The sequence below is a fragment of the Andrographis paniculata genome, unplaced genomic scaffold, assembly GCF_009805555.1.
Source record: "Andrographis paniculata isolate CXL003 unplaced genomic scaffold, ASM980555v1 Contig62END, whole genome shotgun sequence".
In the NCBI taxonomy this organism is placed as follows: domain Eukaryota; kingdom Viridiplantae; phylum Streptophyta; class Magnoliopsida; order Lamiales; family Acanthaceae; genus Andrographis; species Andrographis paniculata.
In genome coordinates this window covers 1,876,745-1,889,102 of record NW_026137598.1, presented here as the reverse complement: position 1 = coordinate 1,889,102, position 12,358 = coordinate 1,876,745, and the positions used below count along the sequence as shown (strand labels likewise).

The 12,358-nt window shown below is 39.7% G+C and overlaps 1 long non-coding RNA gene across 1 annotated transcript; it reads right to left on the bottom strand.

Moving 5' to 3' along the window:
• Nucleotides 1–10,168: 10,168 nt before the first annotated feature.
• Nucleotides 10,169–12,358, bottom strand: LOC127260659 (uncharacterized). The gene is made up of 4 exons (XR_007840771.1): nt 12,314–12,358; nt 10,432–10,491; nt 10,308–10,367; nt 10,169–10,243 (listed from the first exon to the last, which is right to left on the bottom strand). It is a non-coding gene; the product is annotated as an uncharacterized LOC127260659 (long non-coding RNA).

Sequence of the window (12,358 nt, the reverse complement as noted above, 5' to 3'; positions counted from 1 at the left end):
AATTGAGGTTGGTAATACAAAGTGAAATAAGATTTTCAGACTTTCTTATCAAGTCTCTTACTAAGGAAATAGACCTGGGTTTCAGGGCCGAGTCCGAGGAGAAGAAGCAGGTCAGATGAGGTAGAGAATCTGGATGAGGAATTGGTTGGTCTATATTTGGATAAGGCCGAAAAGGGTTAATGACATATTGTTAATACTTTTGGAGGGTATGATATTGAGAGTCAGTTTGGTAAGAGGAAAAAATCTTGCAAATGGTTTCTCTTATGGGTTTTAGGTCAATTTTATTGAGGCCTAATCGGGACCAAGAAAGACCTAAGGAGGGGCCAATATTAGAAATGAGGGGCAGTCAACCCTAGAAGATGGTAGGAAAGTAAAAATGGAACCATAACTCAAGAAACCAAAAGGCACCCGAACATGCAGTGTCTAATTTTTTAGTATCAAGTAAACGGGTGCTGACTCGAGAGAGGCCTTCCAAAAGGTTTTGCTAAGAAAAAGGGTCCCAATTGAAAAAAAAAATGACTAAAAGCCAAGTGTATGACCAAGTCTAGATGAGTAGGAAGGACAAATTTGGAAGGAGAGAGAATTACGTACCGATAGAGCTAGAATAAGAGAACGACAATATGTTCATTGTCGGTCATAGGGGTTCTACCCTAGCCTCAATATAAGGTGACAAAATTGATCCAACCTTTATCTTGGATGTCGGTTAGAGCCCAGCCCGCATGGTCGGAATGGGGCTCCTGATCATCAAGGGTTCCGACCACTGGATCTTTGCCCACGATCGGGAGGTGGGTGGTCACGGCTAAATCCATCAAGGTTGGACCAATGAGACCCGTGGACTACAGAAAATGCACTAACCTTATGATCCAAGACTTTCGCCATAGCCAGAAAGATTTTCTCATGAAGGTTGAAAATATGGGTATAAAGAAAAATGGCTTTGTCGATTTTTTGTCACTGCCATTGTTCTTGAAAGTGTAGAGCCAATCTTAAGCGCCAAGTGTGGAAAACATCCTTTGGATTGGTAAGATGAGTCTTGATACCATCATTAATATGCGCAAGATTGAAGGAAGATAATTGATCGCCATGCTCTAATATTACCCACATTCGTGTTGCATCCTCAGTGGCCGTGCAATAAGGGCGAAGGGTTGGGGTAACTACTTTAAAAAAAAAAAATGGTATTTGGATGGGAACCATCAAATGAAAAGGTAGGAACACATTGATTGACCATTGAAGGAAGTTGGTTTTCCTCAGATCGAAGGAAAGATGGAAAAAGAGAGACAAATGAATATCACCATTAAGCAAGGGGAATTGAATATCACATAAACAAAGAGGTGAAGAAAGTGTTTAAACCCTTATGATTAGGTTTTTATAAACCCTTTGATGTGCCTAGAATGTCAACGTCCGGTACGGTCTGCGAGGCATATACGTGGTTTGGGGGGTGGGGGGCCCAGTTGAGGGGTGTGCCCCCACTAGAGTGGGCCCCATATTGTTTGTTATATTGTATTTTTTTGTTTAAATTCGCTAAATTCTTAACAAATTAATATTGTAGTTTTGATTGAGTATGTAAAGACAAATTTTTTTATCAACAATTTTTCTCAATTTAATAAGTATGAATGTATTTATTAAAATTACATATGAAAATGAGCCAAGTTTGGTGAGTTGTAAGTATTTGAAAAAGGCAGAAACGGAGAAATATATTGTAATATGATTATCAAAATATATTAATGTAATGATTCCGAGAAAGCATTTCGACCAAATTTGTTCTATGAAGCGGCGCTGGTGGCGGTGGAAACGTAGCTGGAGCATGGAAGACTGTGCTGTGAATTAATAGAGGAGATGGATCTCGCTCTAACAATCATACAAAAACGGAATGGCCCGATGAAGGGCATCTACAGATGAGTGCATTACAAAGAAAAGCAATTTTCTCTCTAGAGGATTCTAAGTTAGGAAGTTAAGAAAGTAATTAAGACAAAAGCCATTCCTGGAGCTGAATAAAATGGGTCGTTGCAAGTTCATTTCTTTGCTGCCAATTTCGTTTAACTTTGATGAGGTCTTTGTGTTTCTTTACCTTTCTTTTTGGGGAACGCTTGAGTGTCCTGGTCTGGTATTAATGGCCACAAATTCTTACGGACTCCGCCTATTATAGAGAAGTGAAATATAATACGTATAAAAAGATAGATTCTATAGTCGGTGTTGTAGTTTAGGAGGATGGAAGAACCTGAATTTTCTGCTGGAAATGCTATTGTTGAGGTTGTAATTTGTGACAATGATGGAGTGAGGCTTGAAGATTGGGCACTGTTTGTGGTGGATGTATTATGTGAATCCTTAGTGAGATTCTCTATATCTGTGTGTGAGAAGTCTGAGTAGTAATTGATTTCAAAATATGATTTGGTAGATGACATATGTTTAACTATTTCTATGTTGTAACCTGATTTCCACGGTTCCATGGTGCTGATAGTGTAGCTGTCTGTGCTGAGTCTATTGGATATAAATGTTTTTTTCTTAATTGTGAACATGAAGTTGCTACTCCTAACTTCGTTGTTTCGCTTTTCAAAAAGTGTTGCCATGTCCTATATAAAACATTAGTCTCAGAGATTTTGTTTGAAAATAGTTGAAGTTAAATTTGTTTTATAACCTTTTTTGTTTTTCCTTTCACAGTGTCCAAGTCGCAGCCTAAAAGACAATTTTCTCGTACGCAACATATTTTATGGAAGCTGTGTCGTCTGTAATGGTTGCTGTTAATATGTATCTGACAGGCAAAAAGTAGATGTGTTTGGCTATATTTTATAAGTAGAAGGTTTATAAAGCATGTGGGTACCTTTCTTTCCTTGTTTAGACGCATGAGCACTTAATGTAGTAGAATGTTCGTGCTGGAGGTGTTTTTGTTGACGTATGGCATTTTCTGCAGCCAGTGTATGAAAATTTCATGTTTGTTGTCAGTAAGATTTGAAATGAACCTCGTGTCTTATGATCGACCAACTGTATGTGTAATTACTACAATGTATTAAGTTGACAATAGTATCAGATATAATTTGGTTCGAAATAGGTTGGTAAAAGAACCTGTGATTGACGTATTTATGGGACTGTAATAAAAGCCAACGCCTGTGTGCAATGTTGTTGAGCAGGTGTTCCAGAGTGTTTCATTTGAACGAGCTCATCGAGATAAGTTTTCTCATCCTGTTTCATGTGGGTAACTTGTGAATGTAAATTTACTACATCCAATTTTTTAAAGGGTAGTAATTTTTGGTATTTTTTACCATTGCTGAAGTGTCATATTCTCGGGGTACGGAGGATTGAATAGAATGTTAGCCATCGACATGGCTGACAACGAGATTCCTAAATTGAAACACACATAAATTTGTAGTCGTTCATACCTAAAAAAAAAAGGTTTGAAGGTACTGAACTTTTGGCTTCTTCTCCTATGCTTTATATATAATTTTGAGAAACTCGACTAATAATCAGTAATAATTTTACGCTAAAATAGGTTAGAAATATAGGTGTTATATGATTTATTTATATTCATTAGAATTTTTTTTTTTTAATTTATTTGAAAACTTGAAGCCTTTACATAAATTCTGATAGTGGTCTACCTTTGAAAGATGACGCTTTGATATTTAGTGCAGCAATTATTGGTCTTTCTGGAAGAAGTGAGAGGATTTATGATCCTTCTGCTTCGACGAGATCATTCCAGATCGTCAATTGAGTTGGTATTTTCCTGAAGACAACAAGATTGTGGTTATTTTAGCATTAATTAAAGAAGTGCAAAAAATGTTGTTCTATGAAATATTGCAAATACTGCTCTGTAATGATTTTGATTTCTTGTAGTTTATCTGTTCCTCTTGTCCTTATGGGGCCAACTTCGATTGCTATACCTATGACGTCTTTGTAACGTAAAATTTGTGTTTAGTGTTAGCAAAATTTTGAACGCCATTAAATGATTGGTAGGTAAAGTTTGCAGTGGTATAATTTTTAAACGAGATAAAATTAAGAATGATTATATTTTCAATCGTTGAATATTTAATAAATTACTGAGGAAAGCTTTTGATTCGAGAAAAGGCAGTAAGCTTGATAGCTTAACGAAAATCGGCTTCCCAAGAAGAATATTGAACGGTTGATCAATAACAGGGCTTATGCTTGACTTTTGATTGAGGATGATCTGAACTTTTGAGTTGTATCTGGGCAAGGTTGTGCTGAAAGGCTTGAGATAATTTCCGTAGATGTCATACGTGCGAAATAAGGTTAGGCATTGATACAACTTCGCGATATCTAGTTCAAATGCGCAAGCCTAGACTTTCGTTTCTTGCATTTACAAATAGAATATGTTATTTTGGATATGTTGTAGATTTTGAAAGAGAAGTTGCATTTTTATTTTTTCAAATTTTTTTGGTTGTTATGACGTTGGAACCCACAGCCACTCCGCCCAAGTAGAAATATTTTTTTATTTCTTTAACAAAGGCATTTTTGTATAGCAAAGGATTTGTACTAATGAAAAAGATACTGACTTTGAAGACATAATAAATGAAACCTTTGCATCCCCAAATATGAATCTTTTGTAAGCTGTATTTGTGCGTGGGGAAACTCTTTCATTTGAACATTCCAGTTGCATGACCCGAATCGCCCATTCAGAAACTTCTGTGAAAAGATCACCAACCAATGTAAGCTGTGTTTGTTCGTCCATTTGTTAATGGAGTTATAGTAATGAAAGGTGTATTGAGAGAAAAGTAAGTGAGGTATATATTTCCACAGGTATTTGTTGAAAGAAATATAATTATGGAAAAAGAGTGCATTGTGAAAAGAATGGGAACTTGTTTGTTTATATTAAAGTTTTTTTTGATTGTTTAGTACCTATGTTTCATAGTTTCTTTGTTATTTTATTTAATACTTCTTGCTAACATCTTCACTTGAAATTTAATAACAAGTCCCCCTCCTTCAATTCCCTGTTTGGGTCAATTGAGGTGATAGGTAACATCTTAATATTATCGATCAGTATGCGTACTATAGGAATTTAGTGGGATATAAAGTGTAGAAAGTATTACAATATTTCAGAACTTGAGTGTCTGATTGTTATAATTATTGTTAGGTAATACCTAACAATAGGTATGATAGGTTACTATAGTAAAAGATTTTGTGGGATACAAGCTTATAAGGTTAGTAATAGTACAAGTAATGACATTTAATAGAAGGAAATGTATGGCATGCAAAATATATAAATATAAACATATAAATATAAATATGTACTTATAGAGAGGGGTATTTTTGTTGTAGGGTTATATATGTTTACTTTTTTTTAAAAAAAAAAAAAACCAATTTCATAGAGTAATTGTCTTATCCACATCCAACAGTAGTCTTATTTTGAATAAATATTCACATAAAATATAATATGATACCCATCAATGAATGTTGTCCACTTTGTATGGTTTGCGTAAAAAAGGAATACACGTAGTTCATGGATTTCGGCCTTTACATTGGTTGAATAGGAACAAACCATAGAACTGTAGGTATAAATATACTTTTGTGTTAAATTATTTTGTAGAAATGATATATTTCTATATAAATATTTATATGTTTAAAATTCGAAATGAAATTTCACCAAAATATCATTAATATAAATATGAGTATATAAATTTAAATATTTAAAGCCTTATGAGGGAGTGAATGAGAGAATAGAGAAAAGAGGAAAAAAAAATGTCTGACCGCATTGGTCGGATGGAAGGAGGAGAACGTACAATCGGTTGGGATAGAAAGAGGACATGAGGTGATGGATTTGGTCGGATGGAAGGAGGAGAACGTACAATCGGTTGGGATAGAAAGAGGACATGAGGTGATGGATTTGGTCGGACCGAATGAGGTAAACGGTCCAGCGGGATAGCATGCAAAAAGGACATATAGTAGGTGTATTTGTCGGATGAGAAAGAGAAGAAACGTCCAGTCAGTTGGGAAAGGAGCACAAACGTCCAGTCGGTTGGGAAAGGAGAGAAATGGGCTGATTTGCTGGGATGGAAGATGAAACCGTCCACTCGGTTGGTAAGGAAAGACGAGAGATAGCGGCGGGATCCGTCGGTTGAGAGGGAGCACAAACGTCCAGTCGGTTATGATAGAAAAAGGAGAAAAAGCGGTTGATTGGGTCGGATGGAAGAGGGAACCGTCCAGTCGGTTCCATTTGAAAGACGAGAGATAGGAGGTTCTTCCGCGGATCAGAAGGAGAATAGATGTTCAGTCGGTGGGGATGGAAATAGGAGATAAAACGGGTGATTTTTTCGGATGGAAGAGGATAACCGTGCCGTCGGTTTAAATGGAAAGACGAGAGAAAGGGGTTGAATCCGTGCAATGACAAGGAGAAGAGTTGTCCAGTCAGTAGGGGCTAAAAAATTGGTTGGTCGCACAGTTTAAAAATATATATGTTTATATATTTTATTATATTTTTTTGTCTCAAGTCTTTGTATCCCTACCGACGGGATGGTTTTCCTCTTTCTCATCCGACCAAATCTCCCACTTTTTCTTTCGTTTCCATCTCAACCGACTGTACAGTTCTCCTCCTTCATTACGATTAATTCCGTCAACCACTTATTATTATTATTATTATTATTATTATTATTATTATTATTATTATTGTGTCTCTTTTCTTATTCTCTCTCCCATAAGTCTAATTCTGTCTAACCCTTTTTTTTTTCTTCCTAAAAATATTATATAATTCATTCTGTTTTGGGTTCCCACTTTTTTTTTTCCTTCTTAATATCTAACTTTATATTTTTTCTTTATTTTAATTTATATTTTTATATTCATATAACATGATTTTTTAAATTTAATTTGAAATTAAAATATATGAAAGAATATTGATTTTTTCGGAAAGAAAAATGAAACAAATAAAAAGGAAAGAATATAAATATAGATATTTTTAGAAAGAAAAAGGAATGGGGACGTGTGGCAGTGAGTAATATCGTACGAAAATTTAATTTGATAAAGAAAAATTAGGATTTTTAAAATTGGTTGATTGTACATTTGTTGATTGTCATTTATGTTTTTGAAGGACTAACCTACGGTTTCGTCAAGGAGAAAGACAATTTGTTTCCAAATTGATCTGGCCCACTAGTGGGCCCATTTTTTTTTTTATCTTTACAAGACTCAAAACCCTAGTCCTATTTTTGTATTCAATAATTTGGCTGCTTTTCTTCTGGATGTGTATACGTCACTCTTGATCGGTGCAAGAAATGACAGTTCCTTCTCTGCAAATCCAAACAATGTAATCATTACATTGCTTCAGTCAAATCGGAGGGGTTTTAAAAACCCTTTTTTACCGCCAGAAAGTGTCTGCTTCCTCATTTCACTAACTTTTTATCGTCTTCCTCATCTTGAAGCTCTCTCCATTTCAAAATTTTCTTTCCATGCCGAATCAGTATGTTCCCGCTTTGCCGTTTGATGGTTCTGACCCCAAAACGTCATTTGTTTCATCTCGAGTTCTGACTCCAATGATTCGGCCTACTGTACCAGTGTTGAAGATGATTTGCTAATGAGGGATATCCTCGAACAAAGAACACTTCTACCCACAAAAGTACCTCTTTCAATCCTTCTCGCCTTTTAGATACAATAAGAACCCACGTAACTGATCCGAATGATAGCTTTCGGAAGTGGTATTGCAAGCTTTCCCCTCATTTTCAGGAACAATGGAAATTCCAGGGAATTGATATAGCCATTCTTCTTGGGACTCAACCGCTACATCTTCATGACAAAGTTCTTCTTGGTGTGGAAGCCTTTTGGAATCAAGAGATTGGGGCATTTCTGCTACCTAGTGGTCCCACAGGTCCGACGTTGATGGATGTAGTGTTGATCGCTCACTTGCCTATTGTGGGTGAAGACCCAGTGGTCGGTTGTCTCGCAGGGCAGGAGCTGCCATCCGACCATATCGGGTGGTCTTTGTCCGCCCTCTCCGGCAAAGGATCGACTAACTTCATTGCCGACCATCAGGGTGAAGCTGGTAGTCCTGTCACTGACCTTGAACATACCACATTTATACTTTTCTAGCTCTGTAGGTATGTTATTCTTTTTCCCTCTAAATGCATTCTTCCTTCTCAAATAGACCTTGCTATTCACATAGTTTCGGGTCGCTTCTTCTCGATCGGAACCCTTTTCCTCTCTAATCTTTATGAGGGTCTAGCCCGAGCTATGTCCCGTCTTTCCGAGTCTAATAAATTAGACACAACCGCCTCAGGACCTTTTTGGTTTTTAGAACTTTGGCTGTGTTTATACTTCCCAAATGCCTTTTATGGTCGGCCACCGGTAGACTGCGGACGCGGGGTTTCACTCGGTTTGACCCTTGCGGCTATGTCTGGGAAACAAGCTGACCTGAAACCATCCGACCACATTTTAGAGTATATCGTATCGGACCGTAGTATTAATTTATGCTTCTTTGTATATACAAGCTTTGTACAGTATGCTACTGAACTTTTCTGGCCATATCCTGACTCTTCTCCTCCGTTTCCATATCATGATCCTTTACCACACCCGGCTTACTCTTTTTCCTAGGACGCTTCTCTGAAACCTCGTTCTTTATTCTCTAGTAAGCGAATGGCTAACAAGGGACATAAATCTTTTTATACCTTCAACTATCCACCCCAACTTCTAGCACGGCAATTCGGTTGTCGACAAGGTATTCCTGGCCCGCTTTGCCGACCTCACTTAATAACTCAAAGCCCTGCCGGTAGAGTAATCCCCGAACTTATCCAACCTTACCTCCTACTTCTAATTCTTACCTGCCTTTTCAAACCCAACCTCAGACTGTAGAGTCTTTCCCTGGGTGGTGGTCGGTAACATGGGCCTTGCTGACTCCTCAAGAAATTATTCCAATTCTTCTATCGCCACCAGCATTGGCGCTTCATTCGGTTGTGCGTAAACGGGGCCCATGCATAAGCCAAGCCCTCACTTGAAGGTAGTCCAAGTGTGGCCAAAATGAAGAGAAAGAAAATATCTACCGGCAAGCAGGCAGTTGTGCGGATCCCCGTAGTGGACCGTCAAGCAGTCAAGGAGTACCTTGTTTCGCTTCCGATTGATACTGATTGGATGGCACCTCATGTACGTAGTGGCTTTAGTAAGTTTTAATGTTACATTTCTAAGAACCCATATTATCTTTTCTAACATTATTATATTCGCAATTGATCCTCCATTTCGACAATAAGAACATTAAGTGACCATATCCGCAGATACCGTACACACAGATGTACCGACTAACCCAGACATCTTGGTAACAAGTGATTTAGTTCTCTGTATGAAATTTTAGTCACTTTGGTATACCCCTTACTAGTAATCTTTGTTATAGGTATCAAAACTTCAAACACCGTCTACTGCACCTTCCTCTATTGAACCGCCGATGATTGGTCAATCAGAACGACCGACAATGAGGGAGATTCCATAACAACCAAAACTTCAAACTTTATGACTTTACTTTCCTCTGGTCAACCACCGGTGACTGGTCAGATAGAGGAACCAACCCTGAGGCAGACTCCCTCAGAACCTATCTGTATTTGTGCCAAATCCAGTAAGTATTGTTTAAGTAGGAAATCTGAGTTTTTTAATATTTACGTGTGTTGATGTATTTTTTCAACAAACAAAAAGTAAAATTCAAAGTTATGGAAAATATCTTTAAACTTGAATAATTAGCGCCTGAGATTAGGAATCTCTAAACACTATACGGTACACAAGAAAAATTAACTGGAAATTAAAATGCTGGAAATTTAAAGTGGTGATCCTCGAATCTAACTTTGCTTTGTTGAAGTTGATTGAAGATGCTTTCTCCAGAAAAATCCAAATCTTTAAATATTCCTTGAAGAAAACGCTTGGAACCGTCGCCAGCAACCGCCGTCAACCGCCCAAGATGGAACATTTTGAAACGTCGCCTGGTCAGTTACAGCAACCGTCTTGCCAACTGCATAACCCAACTGATTAATCCAGCGACTAATTGGTCGCTAGACCAAAAGACTCCTTGGCCGCCCCCACCAAGCGACCAAACTACTGTTCACTTAAGTGGGCAGCCGACTCTACTTGGTCCGACCATGTACCAACCGACTTGTTTATCCGACCGCAGCCCATTCGACCTGCTTATCCGACCGCAGATCATCCGACCCGCTTATCCGACTGCTGACTAACCGACCTGCCTATCCGACCTGCTGACCAACCGACCTGCAGACTTTCCGACCTATGGACCATCCGACCCGCTAACCAACCGACCTGACTATCCGACCGCAGACCTTCCGACCTGCAGACTTTTTGACCTATGGACCATCCGACCTGCTAACCAACCGACCTGCAGACTTTCCGACCTATGGACCATCCGACCCGCTAACCAACCGACCTGACTATCCGACCGCAGACCTTCCGACCTGCAGACTTTCTGACCTATGGACCATCCGACCTGCTAACCAACCGACCTGCAGACTTTCCGACCTATGGACCATCCGACCCGCTAACCAACCGACCTGACTATCCGACCGCAGACCTTCCGACCTGCAGACTTTCTGACCTATGGACCATCCGACCCGCTAACCAACCGACCTGAATATCCAACTGCGGACCAACCGACCTGACTATCTGACCAAGGACCAACTGATCGAGGCCCAACCGACCAGACCAACCGATCAAGGACCAACCGACCTGACCAACCGACCTGAGCGCAAATTTTTCTTCTTTTTCATCTGACTTCGTGTCTAACTTCCTTTAAGATCTTGCTATCCTTATTTCTTTTATTATTATTATTTTTTGTGCGTAACAATAAGCCTCCTCCTCAAGACTCCTAAGCATCACTTTTAGTGATATTTTAGGAGTTTGCAGGCCGTCATCCGAGGCCACATCAGCCTCAGATCCGACCTCTTTCTCTCGAGGCTACGTTGGACCTGACATCCATTCATCGTAGACTGGCAGTGGCCTGCACGTTGGTCGACCATGCACTACCACGTCTTCAACACCTCCCCCTGACCGAAGCCGCGATCATTCTCTTTAAAAAATGATTCTAACCTTCCTGCTTTGGATGCTAAACTAGCCAGATCTCGAACATCGTGGGCTGTCGAAGCCTCCCGAAGGTTGGTGTGCATCTTCCTGACCACCAAAGTAGTCATGTCGCTTTCTTCAATGATTGACGGGTAACGTCCCTTCATTAATCGCATCCGTTCTATGAACTGGGAGGCGGTCTCCTCCGGCATCTACTCGATCTCACAAAGGTCTGTGAGTGAGACTATTGGAAGAGGAATAAAGAACCTTGCATGAAAGGGCGTTTTCAAACCTTCCCAGGTTTGTATTTGTCCAGGTGGTAGATCGACAAACCACGAAAAAGCTGTTCTGGCAAGAGACAAACCAAATAATTGCAGTTTATAAAAAGGGTTATTACCGACCTCTCCTAACTGTGCCGTGAACCGACCAATATGCTCTATGGTGGAGGATTCGTCTTATCCTAAGAAAAGATGAAAGTCTGGCGGTCGATAATTCCTCGGGAGAGGATAATCATTGATGATCCTTCCCGGAAATGGCCTCTGATACACCGGTCGGTTTACCGTTTGCGGATTCATTCCGAAATGTACCCACAAGACTTGAGCGATGTCCTCCGGATCTACCCTGGGTGGAACAGGGTCGAATATAAGAATAGAATTATGAGTCTGTTCCCCCAACCTCTCTTTTTTGGGGACGGTTGGCTCGGCTGGGATGGGATTATGAGTTTGTCCCCTCAATCTCTCTTCCATCACGATATCCGGCTACAAACAAAAAGTAAAATTCAAAGATATGGAAAATATCTTTAAACTTGATTAATTAGCGCCTGAGATTAGGAATCTCTAAACACTGTACGGTACATAAGAAAAATTAACTGGAAATTAAAATGCTAGAAATTTAAAGTGGTGATCCCCGAATCTGACTTTGCTTTGTTGAAGTTGATTGAAGATGCCTTCTCCAGAAAAATCCAAATCCTTAAATATTCCTTGAAGAAAACGCTTGGAACCGTCGCCAGCAACCGCCCAAGACGAAACGTTTTGAAACGTCGCCTGGTCAGTTACAGCAACCGTCTCGCCAACTGCATAGCCCAACTGACTAATCCAGCGACTAACTGGTCGCTAGACCAAAAGACTCCTTGGCCACCCCCACCAAGCGACCAAACTACTGTTCACTTAAGTGGGCAGCCGACTTTACTTGGTCCGACTACGTACCAACCGACTTGCTTGTCCGACCGCAGCCCATTCGACCTGCTTATCCGACCGCAGACCATCCGACCCGCTTATCCGACTGCTGACTAATCGACTTGCTTATCCGACCTGCTGACCAACCGACCTGCAGACTTTCCGACCTATGGACCATCCGACCCGCTAACCAACCGACCTGACTATCCGAC